Here is a 20,201-nt window from a genome sequence, read left to right as displayed (position 1 = left end):
GACTGAAGGCTTGACAGTAGTGAGTAATCTACTAAGTGATAAGAAAGTCCAAGTGGTCAAGATGACTAAAGACTTTAGCAGTGGTGAGAAGCCTATCGAGTGATTAATCCTAATAGGAGGTCAAATAGATGAAAAGTCTTGAAAGAGTAAACTCCAAGTAAGTGTGGTCGAATGGTCTAGGTTGATCGAACCAGCGAATCTTAATGCTGCTAACACTATTTTACTTTATAATTTTATATCTATTGTGTACTCAGTGTTGCAAGAAAGTTTTATTCAATCAGGTTGATCAGATATTAAGCAGGACCAGAGAAAGTCTATATAAGTCTGGAAGACCAGAGTAAGTTGAGATAAATTCTTGGAGTAGAGTGGTGGTGAGGTCATGTCCCAGTCGGGACAACCTTAGGCGCTAATCCGACTCAAGAAACAAACAGAGATTTCTAAATTGAGATCGAGACAATCATAATTATCATAATAATGCATGCATACTTATCTATTTCTAACTCTATTTTGCAGGATCATTATTATTATACTGTGGTAACTTTGTTTTGTAGAAAAATAATGTTCAACATGATCCAAAATTTCGGTCGACCGAACCAAGTGGTTCAGTCGATCAATCCTTAGTAATGAGATTTGATCAGATTCAAGTTGAGTCTAAGAAGAAAATATTGATTTAGTCGACTGATAGAATGATCAGTCGACTAAACATTTTTAGTAACCAGAGATTAGATAAGATTGGATCATACGATGATGGAAATAATAAAGTTCAATTGACTAAACATGTGATTAGTTGACCAAATAGGTATGAAAAGATTATATCGAATTGAACAACAAAAGGAAATTCTTGGTGTTTAGTCTACCGAACAAGGATTTAGTCGATCGATCTAGGCTGATTTCACGGAAGATACGATCTGGACAAATCATGAACCTAGATGCAAAGCCAAGAAAATTCTGAAGGCCGGTCGACCAAAAAAGGATCAGTTAACCGAATAAAAAAGTTATAAAAGAAACCTCGAGGTCTAAGACTGTAGATCAATTCTCTCTACGTCTCATACTTTGTTATGTTGCTTCGTCCATGCAAATCTTGCTACTACTATGCCGACACTCTCCGATAACCTACTTTCAAACTTCATCTTTTAGTTGTCGGTATTTTTATTACTCTCATTTACTATCAAAGGGATAGTAGTTTGTTACTATTACCTTCATCTCTATACACTCTCCTCCTTCTCTGAAAGCTTTTTGGAGAGGAGACTTTAATGATTGCCCATTCAAAATAGTCCAAGGGATAGTAAATCTTGGAATAGTATTCGTTGGAATATGAATTAAGTAGACCGCCTAAGTTCTTATTGTCTTGTTTTACTTTTCACCATTTATCTCTATTTTCTTTTAAAAAAAGGTTTTTTGACAAACAATATTCAACTCCCGTTCTATCGCACTTTTTGATCATATACTACCGTCTCCTTGTAACTCTGCTGGTAACTTGTTATGCCTCCAAGCTACTGACCTGACCTGCAAGGTTAACACCGGTGAGCTGGGCCGATGTTGCTGGCTTTACCTCTCTATGTTTAAATCAATAAAGTGATGAATAAAAAGGTACCTCCTTCAAGGAGAGGGCTTGCGCTGAAAAAAGAGGTTTCCCACTAGAGGAAGGGCTTTGATAGCCTATGGAGCAGCGTTCAATCCTTGGAGGAAGGGCTTTAGTTCAAGTAATAGAAGAAAGAGAGGAAGACAAAAAAGTAGAGGAGCAGTGGTTGATTGGGTCAACCCACTGCCTCTGCTTCTTTACTTATAGTGCCATTTTCTCTTCTTATTTGAGTGATCACGGCCAATTGACCAATAGCCTCCTCTCATTGAACCCCTTCAACCTTTTATAGAAATGGAACTCTCCTCCACGTGTGTAATCACCTACACTAGCCATGTCATGTATGAGTTGGCTATTATTTCTCATCTATAACATCTTCTGACATTTCGTACCCTCACCATGCTGAAGACAAGAGGGCATCCTACCTACAGGTGTGCCATGACAATTGTCCTTTCGGGTGTTGGACAACACCTTACACGACATGGTCCCAACATATGGGAGACAAGTGGAAGTCAACCGAGTGGTACAATGTGGGACTTGACAGATGTTTCCCTTGCTACTGGTCTTCGATCTAGCTGATTGATGTTGACCTCCGATTCAGTTGACCATCAAAACTTCCATGGCTAATCCATTATCCCGGGATTCACTACATGGTTGGCCATGAAGATGCTGCCTCTAGGAGAGCCTATGAGAATGAGGAGACAAAACAACTGAAGGAGTTGGATTGCAAGGCAAAGATCCCCTCTAAGGATTGCTCTCACAACCTGGCTGCTAACATCTCGTGGTGGACTGGACTTTAAACTCAATGAGAGTTGGAGAGAGTGATCTAGCATATGGTTGGAGGGAATGGAGTGTAGGGTAGATGTCTCTAGAGGGGACTACTTTTGCGGCCTGGTTGCTGACATCCCTTGGTGGACTGGACTTCCACCTCTAGGAAAGATGGTAAAGGTGAATTAACATAGAGGCCGGAAAGATTAGAGTGCAGGGGAGAGAGTCTGTGGAGGATTGCTCTCGCGGCCTGACTAATTGTGTCCCTTGGTGGACTGCTACTTAAAGATGTGTTAATAAAAACAATAAAATAAGGTAGTCGAAGGAAGTGGAGCCCAGGAGAGATATTCCTAAGGGAATGTTCTCATTGGCCTAAGTGACGGGGTGTAAACGTTTTTTAGTGGGGATGATCTTGTGTCATCATTTAACTGTGGAAAGGAAAAATTAGAAGCGGTTTACTCGAGAAGGTACCCTGACCTCAAGATTGCTTTAGGGATGTTCACAATCCTTACACTCCCTAGCCCCGGAATTTCTGCGTCCATGCACTTTTGAGTTTATGTACTTCTGAGTTTGTACACCTCTGAGTTCATGTACTTCTGAGTTTATGTACTTTCAAGTCTGTGCATTTCTGAGTTCATATAACTGAGTCCATGAGATCTTTTCAGGAATATACCCAAAGGGGTTATTCCCAATCCTTCACCCTTTGGAATCCAAGAGGACTTAGTCTTTTTGGAGACATACCCAAAGGGGTTGTTTCTAATTCTTTACTTTTCAGAGTCCGTGAGGATTTAGATTTTTCGGGGATGCACCCGAAGAAGTTGTTCCCAATTCTTCACCCTTTGGAATTCACGAGGACTTAGCCTTTCTGGGAATGAACCCAAAAGGATTGATCTCAATCCTTCATCTTTTAAAGTCCTTGAGGACTTAGCACTGAGTCTAGAAAGACACTACATCTCGAAGTCACATCTGTTGGCGGTCTGGCATGGACTCATACTAGTAGGGTTACAGACACTACAATGACATAGACTGGGAGGTACATCTCGTTAATTAAATGGTTTTAAATAAGCACCTTAATGACCTTCTAAGGGTCAAAATATTAAAAAAAATATGAATAGTCGAATAAATAAAAAGCATCGTAAGTACATTAGTGGAGTGTGGATTATATGGTCTGTATTTTACCGACCAGAGGAGGGCCACTTGCGTGTATTGGTGGTGAGTAATGGCCCCCACCTATTTTACAGGTGGGGGCAATTACTCTCCACTAATATATGTAAATGACCCTTCTCTGATCTGCAACAAGTGGAACAGAGAATCTACGCTGACATTGATGGTCTCATATTTGGAAAAAAATATTAAAATAAAAAAGGAAAGACATGAATAGATTCCTCAAAGCATTATGACAATGGCAATCTCGGCCATATCATATTATCATTTTTGTCCAATGGAAGACCATAAAGGTTTTTGGAAAGAAATTCTTTTTATAGTTGATAGGGTGCATAAAGGTGGGGTCCAATAAGGCCAGGCATGCAGAAGTTAAGGGAATGCGGTAGTTAGAAGTCAAGGGGGCATGACAATTAGCAGTTAGGAGAAAAGACTTAGAACGTCTGACGTCATCAACCGCATAATTCCCGGCCGAGTACTAATAGATCAGGATTCCAGATCAGAGACATAAGATACAGCCAGGAGTAAGCCTTGACTCCCCCGACTGAGTCGATTTCCTTAATCTGATCTACACAGAAAGGCTTGGTACTTATAGTAAGACAACTCTCAGTCGACCTTTCAGTACTCTAAGCGTGAAAGATGGGACCCTCGTCACAGCTCGTCTCCCTCGTCAAGACTTGGTCCAGACACACACTTTAACGGTCAGCCCGAATTGCTTGTAACTAAACCCGGGCGGGATAGAAGGCACTAGGCGACAACAATATTAGGGAATTGTAACCGCCTGTCAAAGAATAACTGTCATATGTCAGGGAATATTCCAATGGTCTGCTGTCATCTACGAATAGAACCTTCTCAATCCATAAGAGGGCGCCACGTGTCCTCTATCACTCGACAAGCCCTGACATCCGACATTCTCTGACAGCGGCCAGGCTTCAGAGGTATGCATGGTCATATAAAAAGGGAGGTCCTCTCCCTTGAGTAGGTATGCGGATATTCGCACTGGTCTTCTATAGTTCTTTTTCCTTCGTACACTGTTCTTTTGGGGAAAAAGTACCTAACTTGAGCATCGGAGGGCCTATGCTGGGGAATTTTCCCCTGGTTTCTAGTCTCTAACGCTCCGTGTGCTTGTCTAAGTGTGCGCAGATCCTAAGTACCGCCGATTTAATCACCACCGCCCGTCAGTCCCTCGTGGGGGTTCATTTTCCTGGGCACACACGTTAGGGGTGTCCGCTCGCCTCTCCATCAATATCAACGACATCTAAGTCGACCCTCGTCTAACTTGGATTTCGGACAGGATCAATTTGGCGTCATTTATGGGAACTTCCTTCACCTGTTCTAGAATGTGATGATGGAGGAGACCGGAAGAATCAACATCACCATGACAGCAGGAGAGTACGAGCTGTTCAAGGAGGCCAAGAGGTGAGCGTCTTCCAAAAAACACACCACTGCTTCACACCCACACAAGATGTCATCAATTTCTAAGGACCTGACCCGTGTCTCGGACAGGGGGTGTAAAAGAAAATAGCCCGAGGATTTCCCTCAGGCCTTCTATCACGAGCCCTGCTCAGACTACTATAACAAGGGCTTAGACTATTATAACAAGAGAGAACAACCGCAAGCCTCCATGGCCGAGAGTTCCCCATCCAGAGATTCGAAGAAGGGAAAGACCATAGTCCTTCAGGAAGAACCGAAGGAGATGCTCGAAGAGCAAGTGCCCTTCTCTATAAGAGTACTCGAGGAAAAGTTACCAAAGGGGTACAAGTCTCCAGCTATTGGAGAGTATGATGTTAGCTAGGACCCAGAGGATCATCTCTGAAAATTTTGGAATGCTGCGTTGCTACACCAATACAGCGACGCCATCAAGTGCCGAGTGTTCTTAAACACTATGTCCGGCTCGGTACAAAAATGGTTTGATGGACTATCGAACCGGTCCATCACCTATTTCAAACCTTCAAAACTGTTTTTCTACGCCATTTCGCTAGTAGCAAGAAGTATAAGAAAACAGACCACTGTCTCTTTGCTCTTAAGCAAGAGTCTACGGAACCCTTAAGAAACTATATCAAACACTTCAACCAAGTAGCCTAGGACGTCCCGTCTGCTACCTCAGAGATATTGATGAGCGCCTTCTCCCATGGTCTGATGGAGGGAGAGTTCTTCTGAGCCCTCATCTGAGAGCCTGTGAAGAATTTTGATAAATGCTCGGGAAGACAACTAGCTACATCAACGTAGAAGAAGCCCAGGCGGCTCGGCGAAAGGTGGACAAGGTGTCTACTATTGCCAACAAGATGGAGAAAAGGTCGTCCGAACCTCCAATGCAGCCTTGTCCCTGCCCCAAGGAGGCCTGACTAAGATTTCCTCCCGATCAGGACTCCGAGATGACTCAACGGGTAGAAGCTGTCCAAGCTCCTAGATCCGGTTAGTGGGGGCCCCGTTATTGCACTTACCACAAGTATCATGCTCATTCCACTAGAGATTGTGTCCAGTTTGCTCGTGACTCTCGGCGTGCAGCTGAACTTGGCCTACCTCCTCCCGAGATCACGCCCAAGCTTTAAAGGCTGTTGGCCAACCAGCCTACTGCAACAGGTTAGTCAGGTAGATCCCTGCCCGAAAATACAAGTCGGGGAAATGAGTAACCAGGTCGGGGTAAGGAGCAAATGGAATCCCTTGAGGAGGAGAACAGGGAAAATGCCGCCATCCGAGAGATTGACATGATCTCTGGAGGACCCACTGATGGGGACTCCCGCCTAAGCCCGAAAATCTCATGAACGCTGCTTGGAGATACATGCGGTAGGATGCAGCCGGGAACAAGTTGCAGGACCTATTATCAGTTTCAGGCCGTAAGATCTGGAGGGATTGGAGCTCCCCCATGATAATGCCCTAATAATCAAAGCCGCCATCGCCAACAGTCGTGTGGCAAGGGTTTTCGTTGACACCGGAAGCTCTGTCAACGTGCTGTTCAAGAACGCCTTCGAGGATATGCAGATTGACTCCAATGAGCTTCAGCCTGTAGCCACTCATTGTATGGGTTCATTTGCAATGAAGTAAGACTAATGGGTCAAATCAAGCTAGCCATATCTTTGGATAGCGAGCCCCTAGTGAGGACCCGGAGGAGCATTTTCATAGTAGTGGATTCTCCATCCTCCTACAATGTCATCCTGGGAAGATCGACACTTCATGAGTTCTGGGTGGTTGTCTCCACCTTCCATTAGAAGATGAAATTTCCTATGAGCGACTAGGTCGAGGAAGTCAGGGGTGAGCAACTGGTCTCTCGTAGGTGTTACGTCGACATGGTGAAAGTGGATGCTCGCAAAGCCCAGAGAACTTAGGACGGAAGAATCCATGTCATCTAGGAGGAGCCTTTGCCCATAGCAGAGGAACCCATCCCTTGGGAAGAGGTCCAACTCTATCCCGAGCATCTGAAGATCATTACACGTAATAGGGACGTCTTTACCTGGTTCCCCGAGGAGCTATTGGAAGTTAAGCCTGAGGTAGCTGAACACAGGCTACACCTCTTGCCTGATTCCCGACCGGTCAAGCAGAGGAAGTAGAACTTCTCAATCGAACAAAATAAGATTATCCAAGCTGAAATGAATCAACTCTTGAAAGCAGGACACGTTAAAGAGGTGTAATTCCCGTCCTAGCTCTCTAACGTGGTCCTGATGTCTAAACCTAACAATAAGTGGAGGGTTTGCATCGACTTCAAAGACCTCAACCGAGCTAGCCCTAAGGATTGCTACCCGCTACCAAGGATCGACCAGATGGTGGATTCAACCTTGGGCTGTGAGAGGATCTGCATGTTGGATGTCTATCAAGGATATCACCATATCCCTCTCACCTAGAAGGATCAGGAGAAAGTCAGCTTCACCACAGCTGATGGTACTTTCTATTATACAGTTATACCATTCGGTCTACGCAATGCAGGAGCTACTTATCAATGGATAATGGATAAGATCTTTTGGGAACAGATAGGGCGGAACGTAGAGGTCTACATAGATGACATCCTCATCAAATCCACCTTGGCAATAAATTTGATTTCTGATATAGAAGAAACTTGTGGTACGTTGCGACACTATGGGATGAAATTAAATGCATTGAAGTGCCTGTTTGGAGCTCGAGGAGGAAAAATTCCTAGGGTACCTCGTTACCGAGTGGGAAATTGAGGCCAACCTAGAAAAAGTTCAAGCACTCTGAGACATGTAGACGTCTCAAAATCTGAAAGAAGTCCAGAAGTTGGTAGGTAGAATAACTGGGCTGTCCAGGTTCATATCCCGATCAACAGACTGAGCGCTTACCTTCTTTAAGATACTCCGAAGAGCTGCTAAGTTTCAGTAGGATGAAGAATGCAGCAAGACTTTTGAGGAACTAAAGTAACATCTGGAGTCCTTACCTCCATTATTTAAACCCATCGCTGGGGAGCCACTCTGGGTGTACTTGTCAACTACCCCTGAGGCCGTGGGGGTAGTTCTGGTGAAAGAGTAGGATGATGTACAGCGGCCAGTGTACTTTAATCACTTATTGAAAGGGCCTGAGTCCTGATACACGACCCTAGAGAAGTTATATTTGATCACTTATTGAAAGGGATGATGTACAGTAGGATGATTCAACCTTATTTTTGAGCGCATCCAATCATGGTCTTGACCAACAACACCATAGGGAAGACCCTTACCAACATGGAGACAGTTGGTCGTCTCATCAAGTAGGCAACAAAACTGGGAGAATATGATATACAGTATCAACCTCGAATAGAAATTAAAGCACAGACCCTGGCAGATTTTTTGACGGAGATCCATCAGCCTGACTCTGAAGAAACATGGAAGGTATATGTGGATGGATCATTGATAATCATGATATTACTGTATTATTTTGATTCATACATGCATGGTTTGATGTTATGTTCATAGATAAAACTTATATTTGCATCACATTTCATGCATTATCTTATTCTTGGACTTAATTACAAATTAGCCTATAATTATGGTATTTGACGCTAATATTTGATTATTATTTTGTAGGCATCAAAAGGGTCATGGACTCAATCAGATCAGACCACATTTGGGCTCAAATCTAGGGCTAAACAAGATGATCAAGCCTTGAAGTGATTTGGACCGTCCATTGAGGATCGGACAGATTTGAGCCATCTGTCAAGAATCTGGTCCATCCAAGCTAAGAGGAAGCACATCACAACTGTTGATGAAGATCCAGAAGCTTTGATCCAGATCTGAGATGTTCTAGTCGTTGATCGAGCCTCGAATTAATCTGGACCGTCCGATCAGATGTGAGGTTGATTTAAATCGCGCGAGAAGCTACAGTGCTTCCCTGGGCTCAGTTACCTCGTGACATCACTACTGTTCATCATCTTCAATGCCGCAGCTCCCATTCCACTTCTATATCTGAAAACCTAACTTCTTCATCGGCGACAAGCTTTGAACCGACCGGCGTCCAGCAAGCAAGAAGCGAGGTGTGAATTGAGGGCATTCCCCGTTCGTGGTTTTGATTCCAGCGATTCCATCCGAGCCAAGGTTTGAGGGCGTTCCCCAATCTGGTTTTGCCATCATCCAACGGAGGTGCCAGAGGGCATTTCCCAGCAGTTCCGATTCTATTCCATCACCAATTTCCCCTTGCGATTCCTGATTCAGGCGATTCTGTAAGATTTCCTCTGTTCTTTGCTTGTTGGTAAGCTCAGGATGTTGCGAGTTAGATGGGTGTTCCCTGAAAGGTATGAACATCACCTGAAAGAGCTGGATGTCCAGAACTCCACCGCTGATTGTTGATGGGCATTCCCAGATTCAGTCTCTGCTTCGCGATAGAGAGGAAGAATTGTGGACTCAGGTTTGGATTGTAGAATGTTTTATTTTGTTTTCTTTTGATCTGTCTTTGAATTTGCTCAGATCTTTAGATCTGATTCATTTCATTGCAATCTCATTTTGTTTGAGTTTCTATAATTCCAATTTTGGTTTCTTGTTAGCATAATTCTTGTTTGATGCAATTTAGTTTAAGTTTTGTTTGAAGCTTAGTTAATTGGTAAGAGTTTGATTCCTAAGTTAGGGTTTAAATTGATGCTTTAGATCAGGATTATCTTATGTTTTGTTATTTCATTCTATGCTTAAGATTAGATTTAATTGTGATTTGTATCTCATTCTTAGTTTGAGTGTGTTAATGATTTAATCACAACGTAGGGTGACAATGCGTTATGGTTTGATTGTTGGCACCTAGGTAAATTTCATTTATGCATTAGATAAGTTTCTTATTTGCTTGCTTTTCAATTGTTAGATTTAGATTCAAAGATTAAACCCCCCCCCCCCCCAATTTATATATTAAAATCCCAAAAATATGAATAACATACAATCCTAGATTACATCCTACCGTTAGTTCCTCGAGAGATCGATCTTGGGCTTGTTATTACAACATCATTGTGTAGTTAAGGGGTTCAGTGGATATCATTTGCTAATTTGATAAGTCCATTTGTGACACTTAATTTTTCAGCTTTCAAATTTTGACATCGTTGTCGAGGATAACGATGTCTGATACTTTTAGGATTGTTCTTTATTTTGGAAAACTTTAAAAATTTTATTGTTTCAATTGCTTTCATGTTCATATATCCATGTGTTTGATTTTATTTGTTCCTGAGTCTTCTGATTTTATTTGCTAATTGTCAGTGTAAGAATAGGAAATCTATTTGACCATAGATCAATATTATCAGTATTTTAGAGATTGGAGGGAGAGTTATTATTATCAGCCTCAGTTTGGGTTCTATCAGCCTCAGTACTACCCACCTGTGGAGCAGCGGAATAGGTATGAGTCATTTCCTAATACCTATAATTCTAATTGGGTGGATTTTTCATATTTCAGGTATGAGGATGCACAAGTACAATTTGCAGAGTCAACATGGAAATTCAATGAAATTATGCAACAAATGAGTGAGCATCAAGAGCAACAATTTGTGAGGATACAGAATATACAGATTCAGTTAGATCAAATTGCGTCATCCATCAATCAGTTACAAGCACAAAACTCCAGTGGAGAGATAGATAGTAGAGATTCTGTCAGGCTTGACCCTACTCCCATTTCTTCATAAGAATTTTCTAGTTTAATTTGTGATGATGATGTAGTTGTTCAAATTTTTGATTCTACTAATAGTGTTGTTTTAGATGTTTTTGAAGATACAGGAATTGAAAATTTACCTGAAGAGAATTTAAGTATAGGGGAATGCTTATTGGAAGCATTACCTCAAGAATCACCTAGATTTGATGATGATGATGAAGAGAGTATAGGGACTTATGCTATGGAGCCAAACACCCAAGAATCACTACATGAAGCTGAACATTCATCAGAACCAGAGTTTAAACCATTACTTGATGAGGAAGAGGTAACAATCACCACTCTAGGTACCTTTTAACAGAACAAGGTCAGTATTTCTTGTGATATATCAGAAAATTTAATAGAGGTACCGTTCATTGATTTTGTTAGATGTGATTCATTGCTTGATAAATTTTCTACCAACACTAATATTCTCCTATTCTTTTCTCATTCCATATGTGAGTGGGAGAGGTTTTCTTTAATTGATATTGTAGGAGAACATAAGCTTCCAGAGTGGATGCTTGAACTGAATCGCCTCAGACCTCCAGAAAGACTTTTGAAAGGAAAAATGATTAATAAGAAGAATTTGAGTGTAACCAAGATTACTCCACTTTCGGGGTGGCTTCTTCTTTTGAATGTTCTTCAACCACCGGGAATTAAAGGGGAGTTGGCCCCAATTTTGCTTGCTTTTGCATTTTAATTCATGCATTGTGTTTAGTATTTTCTTTAATAAATTCTTTTTGCCTTATACATTTCATTAGATGCACTTTCTTACATTTGCACTTTGTTTCCATACTTTGAATTTTGTTTAGTATATAGCATTTCGATTTGAATAAAGGTCTCCATGGGACTTTTCTAAGTAATATTTTTAAGATGGTAAAAGTCTCTTAAATTTGATCATCAATTTTAGGTTATTTAACATGATTAGATGCTCTACTCACATGATATTGGTTAGTTTGGTGGTGGATTTCAATTTGATCAATTAAGTTTGATTGCATGAAAATTACCCAGAGAGGACCACTTTAAGCCTATACTTCATTATTTTATTTTGTGTGACATGCACTTACAACAATTAAAACTCTAGAACTTGCTTAGCTTCTATTCAAAGTCACAATAGCATATGTGTGCATGGAGAGGAAGGATATTTTTCATTCTTATTCCCTTATTATTTCCCACTTCTTTCTCCACAATTTTCTTGAAATATTCTCATCTAGCATTTTATAACCTTTGAATCTCTTTGCTTGTCATTTATCTTTTATTGAGAGTTTTGGTTGAATTCTTGATGAGTTAGATTTTGCAAGATGACAAAGGATTAAGTGTGGGGGAGGTGTATATTATTTTTGGAATGTTTGGATTCATTTGTAATGTTCGGGATTCAAATTCAAGCTAATGATGAAGTTTTGAAAGGATGCAATGGAGTTAAATATAAAAGGGTATAAGGTTGGGGTATAAGGTTGGGGTGTTACTGTACATTCAGAATTCTAGGAGACATATGTTGGAAGAAGATTTTTATGTGCTGAATGCTACAGAGATTAGAATGAAGCTGAAATTTGCATGTGCTGCATTGTTCTGGTAGTCATTTTAGGAATAACATGTGGATGGATAATATTTAAAAAATCTATTGTGAATTCTGGAATTTGGATTGCTAAACAAGGTTGGATTTGGACAATTCAAGTTTTGTAACAATTCTGCAGTTGTTTTCCTGGATAGTAATAAGTTGAAGGAAGTTCAGTTCTGTAATGTCATATTGATGTCTTTCCAGTCCATGAAATCATTCCAGATTGTATCAAAGGCTTTGGAAAGAAAGAAGGAAACAATTGCAACAACTTAATATTGAATTTTGATATGCAGAAATGTAGTATGCAGTAAGTTGCAGCATGTGAAAATAGCCACAGACATGACTGATTTCTGAAATTGTTGTTGCTGAGATACCAAATTCTGGCTATGTTTTTAACCATACGAAGATAAGTGTAACTTTCCAGCTAATCAAGGGAAAAGTTCTATTTATAACCCAGGAAATACAATTGAAGGAGTGCGGAATTTAGTGACTGTGATTCCTGAAAATGTTACTGGATTGGTACAGAATTGTTAAGTTTCATTTCCACACCAATCTGATTGTTGAACCATATGTAATACAAATCAAATTCAAAAAGTTTTCATAGCTAAACTTATTGTTGGTTGATTTGGGAAACCTGAAGTTGAATAACCTTGATGGAATTTCTTGGATTATCAATTCTGATACTCTAGAATTGGAAGCTGAATTTCTGAAAGGCAGATTCTGAAAGTGTGTTTGCTCAGTTCTTATAATGCTTTTTGATCAGTAAAGAAGTCTCAAGCAACATATTTAAGAAATGTCATTCGAATATTTGAATTGTAATGTTGAATTTGGATATAGTTGCTAAGTCTGATACTATAGATTAGATTGGAATAGGATATAAAAAGCTACTGTGGTGAGCCTGGATATTGCAGAGAAATGCAGAGAGGAACTCAAACTGAAGTAAGCTGAAATGACTGTAGCTTTGTGGAACATCAGTTGTTATAGGTTGTGTGCCAAGCCCTTATGCAATTTCATGCATGAATTATTCATGAATTAGAATGAAATTTCAGAACCTATACCATGATGAAGAGCATGAATTTCCAAAGATGCAGAATATGGAATTATCAATTGCTCTGCAGTATAAGAAATCAATAGAATGTTAGTTTATGATAAAAAAAACTGTTATGTGCCAATTTCAAATCTAAGGAGTGTCCATCTCTTTGTGTAGTACTTTGAACATGAAAGAAACTTAAGTTAACTTCTTGTCTTCACATTGACAAAGGTTTCCCAGAATCCAGAATGCAGAATCAACTGTACTTCAGAGCAAATTCAGTGAGTTGGAATATCTGTAATGTAGGAGGTTTTTAAGTTTAAATCTGATATCCTGAAAAGACTTCTTGAATTCATTTGAAGTTGATTCTTTTGTCCAAATTTATTGGAGATCTATTAGAAGCTGCAATGTTCAGATTGAAGAGTTAGAGTAGTGCAGGAATGAAAAATGATGTAAGTTGCAGAAATAAAAATATATACAGGAGATGTGCTAATTTGTGCAGGAACAAGTTCCATGCTATTCAAGAGTTGTTAAATGCATGATTTGAATTCTGAAACGGATCTCTATGTATTTTAAAATGTGTAGCTGAATATGGGACATAACAAGGAAGGAAAAATGTTGAATTTTGAAATGTATCAAGTAATTGTATAGCAAGTTTTGTTGCATTGCCCGAGACTTTCTATGATTTACCTCTCCTACAAAGTTATAAAAACAGAACCAGAAAAGGAAGAGAAGTGGTTGATTAGAAATTGTTTTGAGTACAAAAATTGTAGAACTGATACCCTGAATGCAGACTTGCGAGGCTATTTCCTCTTATCAAGGAATTTGGAGTTTCAAGAATTTGGTGCCAACTTGTTTCTGATATTTTTGGATAGTAGTAATCTGAATTTGAACTTCTAACATTCTAGAGCCAAATGATACACTCATTCTAGTTGGATTCTATTTAATTTAAGATGAAGCACCCTCAGAATATCAATGCTGAAACTTAGGCCTTGATTCTGAAATTCTGATTTTGAATTATGAGTTCTGAAGCTTGAGATTATAGAAATACTTTAAGATTTCTGGAACTGATCTATGGAATATGGAAATTCAGAAATTTTGGTTGCATTTTGGAGTCTGTGAAGATATTTCTGAGCTTCTGGAAACAATTTTGAATTTTGAAAATTGAGTCCAAGGTTCTGTTGATCCAATGCTTTGTGTTGAAACTGATGTGGCTGCTAGGATACATTGTTGTGGCTAGGGAATGTTACAATTTCTTAAATATATTGGATTATTTTTGCTTGTTCTGTTATTGCAATTTTATCAGATATGTTCCATCAAACAGTTCATTCCTTTATGCTGCCTAACCACTAAAACCTTGAACTATTCTGCTGAAATTGTTGGGAACCTGAAACTGAATGAAAACCATAGGAAAGAAAAAAAATCGAAATAGAACAAAGGAAGAGAAAACAAACAGAATCTGTAGCTAAAAAGAAAATAAAAACAGTGGTTAAAGTGTATTAAGTCTTTGGAAAGCATGATGTGCTTGAGATTCCCTCCGAGACGACGAAAGAATTAAGTGTGGGGGAGGGAATTCTTCTCCATAAGGGGGCTTGAGATTGTTTTATCTCTAAGTGACATAAGGGGATTTGAGATTGTTTTGTCTCTAAGTGATGGAATTAAAGGGTAAAAACAGTGAAGAAAAAAAAGTTACAAAATCAAGAGAGTATCAAGTGTGAAGATAGAGTATCAAGATTTTTGGATAGCCATCAAATTGAAGGAGTGGTTAGCTTGATCTTTTGAATTGGTAACAACAAAAGGTATTCATCTCTTTTCACATCAAAATGGTCAACTCATCAAGTATATTCCTCCAATACTCTTATCTTCTCACTTTCTTTATTGAATTCTTTTCTTTTGCCTATTTCATCCACTTTAATTGTTCTTTTTTATTCCATTTCAATTCTTGTTGATAAAATCCTTTTGATTCATGTATGTTATGTTTTATAGTGGTGGAGAATTGGAAAATAAGCAAGCTTATGGTAGTGAAATGTTGTGAGTTGCATTGAGTGAGCTCCACTTATACACATGTTGAGTGTGAGAGATAAAATAGGTGAATATATTTTTCAATTGGATTGAAACTACCATATCTACTGATTATTGTTTGGATTGTATTCATGATTGTTTGTGATCTTTAGATGGTCTTAGTTAAATTCCTTTTACTATCTTCTAAGTATTGCTAGGGAATTTTTTGTGGAGATGGTTTTTAGGTTTTCTTTACTTGCACGGGACATTCAAGACTAAGTGCGGGGGATTTGATAACCATAATTTTACTGTATTATTTTGATTCATACATGCATGGTTTGATGTTATGTTCATAGATAAAACCTATATTTGCATCACATTTCATGCATTGTCTTATTCTTGGACTTAATTGTAAATTAGCCTATAATCATGGTATTTGACGCTAATATTTGATTATTATTTTGTAAGCATCAAAAGGGTCATGGACCCGATCAGATCAAACCACATTTGGGCTGAAATCTAGGGCTAAACAAGACGATCAAGCCTTGGAGCGATTTGGACCGTCCATTGAGGATTAGAGAGATCTGAGCCATCCGTCTAGAATCTGGTCCATCCAAGCCAAGAGGAAGCACATCACAGCTGTTGATGAAGATCCAGAAGCTTTGATCCAGATCTGAGATGTTCTAGCCGTTGATAGAGCCCTGAATTAATCTGGACCGTCCGATCAGATGTGAGGTTGATTTAAATCGCGCGAGAAGCTACAGTGCTTCCCTGAGCTCGGTTACCTCGCGACATCGCTACTGTTCATCGTCTTCAATGCCGTAGCTCCCATTCCACTTCCATATCTGAAAACCTAACTTCTTCATTGGCGGCAATCTTTGAACCGACTGGCGTCCAGCAAGCAAGAAGCAGGGCGCGAATTGAGGGCGTTCCCCATTCGTGGTTCTGATTCCAACGATTCCATCCGAGCCAAGGTTTGAGGGTGTTCCTCGATTTGGTTTTGTCATCATCCAACGGAGGTGCCAAAGGGCGTTCCCCAGCAATTCCGATTCTATTCCATCACCGATTTCCCCTTGTGATTCCTGATTCAAGCGATTCTGTAAGATTTCCTCTATTCTTTGCTTGTTGGTAAGCTCAGGTTGTTGCGAGCTAGATGGGCATTTCCTGAAAGCTATGAACATCACTTGAAAGAGCTGGATGTCCAGAACTCCACCGTCGGTTGTTGATGTGCATTCCCAGATTCAATCTTTGCTTCGCGACAAAGAGGAAGAATTGTGGACTCGGGTTTGGATTGTAGAATGTTTTATTTTGTTTCCTTTTGACCTGTCTTTGAATTTGCTCAGATATTTAGATCTGATTCATTTCATTGCAATCTCATTTTGTTTGAGTTTCTGTAATTCCAATTTTGGTTTCTTGTTAGCATAATTCTTGTTTGATGCAATTTAGTTTAAGTCTTGTTTGAAACTTAGTTAATTGTTAAGAGTTTGATTCCTAAGTTAGGGTTTAAATTGGTGCTTTAGATCAGAATTATCTTATGTCTTGTTATTTCATTCTATGCTTAAGATTATATTTAATTGTGATTTGTATTTCATTCTTAGTTTGAGTGTGTTAATGATTTAATCACAACGTAGGGTGACAATGTGTTATGGTTTGATTGTTGGCACCTAGGTAGATTTCATTTATGCATTAGATAAGTTTCTTATTTGCTTGCTTTTCAATTGTTAGATTTAGATTCAAAGCTTAAACCCCCCATTTATATATTAAAACCCCAAAAATAGGAATAACATACAATCCTAGTTTACATCCTACTGCTAGTTCCTCGAGAGATCGATCCTGGGCTCGTTATTACAACATCATTGTGTAGTTAAAGGGTTCAGTGGATATCATTTGTTAATTTGATAAGTCCATTCGTGACACTTAATTTTTCGGCTTATCAAATTTTGAGAAGAAGGAAGGTGGCGCTGTTGTGCCCTAGCCGCGAGTAGAGAAAGAAATCGCGAGAGAAGATCCTTTGCGGACAACATTCCGAAAGTAGAGACTTCAACAGAGGAGGGGGCAGCCGACCGATTCATCTCCAATGAGCTTCTCCTTAGCTTAGTCACTGATGTTGCTCGTCTTCTGGTGACGGCATTCCGGAAGCTAAAGGTTTGATCTAGTGCATACTTCAATTCCAATAGATCACTCAAGCAAGCTGGTCGTGAGCAGGGGAGTCACTGTGTTGCAGTTCACCGGTGCTGGCGTTCCAAATCCGGGCCTCCGTGTGACGACGGAGGTAGTCAATCGGTGTATGATCACGGAGGAGTGGATTTGGTTGATTAACTTAGTTTGTTTCCATGTTTAATTTGTTAGTCTTTGTTCTTATGCATTTTGGATATTGTAGTTAATGTTTTGATTCATGCTACGTAGTTGTTAGTTTACATTCATGTTAATTGTTTAAGGTTAATGTAGTTTACTTTCTTGCTTAATTAGGTTGTTATGTTTGTTATTGCTTTTAAGATTGATAGATTGCACTTTATTTAATTTCATATTCTGTTTAGTTTCATTTATGTATGATTGTTGATCTTGTATCATAGGGTGATAATGTGCACCATCCTTTGCAAAATTGGAGAATTTGAAGATGCAAAGGAATTATGGAGTAAATTGGCCAAGCTTCATGAAGAGATCCCCTCCACTGTACAAGAGCAAGAAGAATCCAGAGAGGGTGACTCTTTGGAGCAAGACCAAGAGGAGGACTCCGAGGTTGAGAGATGCTCAACCTCCGAAGAAGAAGTCCAAGAAGAAGCTTCATCTTCAAGGGAGTGCAATGAAGAGAACAAGGAGGGAGCATACTCCTTGTTCCATGTACAAGATGATGAAGCCTCCACCTCTAGGATTGAGGGGGAGTGTAGATCAATGAACCCAGAGCAAGAAGAGGCCTCCACATCCGGGTCAAGTGAAGAAGAAGAAGATGGTGTCACCTCCAAAATTCAAGAAATATCAAATGGAGGAGCAAGTGTCATCCCTACACAAGAAGGTATAAATGTTTCAATTAAAAATAAAAATCATATAATATGTTTTGAGTGTAGGGAAAGTGGGCACTACAAGAGCAAATGTCCCAACTTGGCCAAGAAGAAGCCCAAGGAGACCACCCCCGGGACAAAGAAGAGCAAGGAGCACATTGTGTGCTTCTTGTGTCAACAAAAAGGGCATTACCGAAGTCAATGCCCCAAGGGGAAGAAGATGGTCAAGGCTCAAGGAGGCACTAGTCAAGGGGGAGCCTCCAAGGTAAAGAAGAAGGTAACATTTATTGAGCCTACCCCTTTACGTTATGGTAAAAAGCATGATAGTTCTAATTTTTATCATTTTAATGCAATTTATCATAATAATAGAAAGCATGAGAGCATTAAGGAAAAGCATGTGACCCTACATGCCAAGACTACCCAACCTAAGGTTAGGAAGGTAGATAGACATTTGGGCAAGAACACTAAGGATAATAGATACAAGCATAAGAATAAAAATGCTCATGGATCAAATGAAAAATCAAATACTAAGGACTTAGTGAGGGAAAATCAAGTCTTGAGGTCAAGACTTGATAAATTAGAAAAGACCCTAAAAAGATTGGAAAATATCCTATTAGGGCAAAATGAGCATAACCTAGGTTTAGGGGTACAAAATCCATCAAATGGCCATAGAGGTTTGGGATACAAAACCAAAGCAAAAATTGATGTGCCTAGTTATCATAGGGTTCCATATAGTTATGGAACAAACTCTAAGTCTAGAGGTCAAGTCAAGGATATAAGGGAAGATATCCCTAGAAGTATCTTTGCAACCAAAGTGACTAAGACTTCTAAGAAGTCTAAGAAAGTCATTAACAAGGTCACAAGGGAGGCTATCCCTAGAGTTGACCTAGAAAATGTGACCAAGGCTTCTAAGAAGCCCAACAAGGTCACTAGGAAGGTATCTAGGGAAGTTATCCCTAATGAGTACCTAAAGCATCCAAGGAGCACCAATAGGTGTTGGGTTCCTAGGAGCATCTTCTCTACCCCATAGATGGGTTAGAGAGTGTCAACTCCGATTAGAAGGGTAGTTAACCCAACTTAGAGGAAATTGACACTCAAGGAGCATTTTCAAGGTTGTTGTTAACCTTTGAAAATGAAATGGAATTATTATTTACTCCTTGAAAGAGTAAAATGTGCCTAATGGTGAAAAATTGATTTTATCTTAAATGGCATAAATTGGGAAAACCTAGAGAAATACTAAGTTGGGATTTTGGTATTCTCTTAGAAATTTAAGGCAATCTGGACCTTGATTTATGTGATTACTCTTGAGGAAACTGGAATATGCCAACATTTGAGGATATGCTTAATTTTTAAGTGGCATAAACAAATCAAGAGAAATAGAAATGTCAATTTAGGTTTTGGCATTTCTTTGAAGCATTTAGGGCAATCTAGGTTTAACGTTTTAAGTTAAAACAAGTGGTATATTTTGAGTTAGCAAAGTGGTTAAAGATACTTAGATATGTAATCTAGGTATACTTTATTTATGCTAAATCTCGTCATGATTGTTTGCCCATGATATGCCATGACATCATATTTAGGTTTGTATTTTGCATTCATTCTTTTATTATGAAAAATACAAAAATATCATGTCATGTCATACATACATCATGTAGTTATAGGAATCTTTCTTTTGAAAGCTATTTCTTTTTGATGTATGCCATAACATTATCATGCATTATGTTTATCTCCTTAAAATTAAGGACAAGTGTTTTTACCAACAAGTGGTATAAACAAATGGCATTTATAAACAAGTGGAATCATCAAGTAACATCCTTGTTGGATGTTTACCACTCAAAATGCCTAGAAAGATATGCATGATTCCTAGATTAGGGCAAAATCAAAATTTACATCTCACAAAGACCTATAAGATGACTTGTATGTGTTTTGTGCACATTAGATACAAGTGAGATGTTAGGATGATGAGCAAAACTCAATATGTTGATTTAGTGCATTCTTTTGAGTTTTAAATTCATCAAAACACAGTTATGT

The sequence above is a fragment of the Zingiber officinale genome, chromosome 9A (genome assembly GCF_018446385.1).
Source record: "Zingiber officinale cultivar Zhangliang chromosome 9A, Zo_v1.1, whole genome shotgun sequence".
NCBI classification, from domain to species: Eukaryota; Viridiplantae; Streptophyta; class Magnoliopsida; order Zingiberales; family Zingiberaceae; genus Zingiber; species Zingiber officinale.
This window is presented reverse-complemented; position numbering follows the sequence as displayed.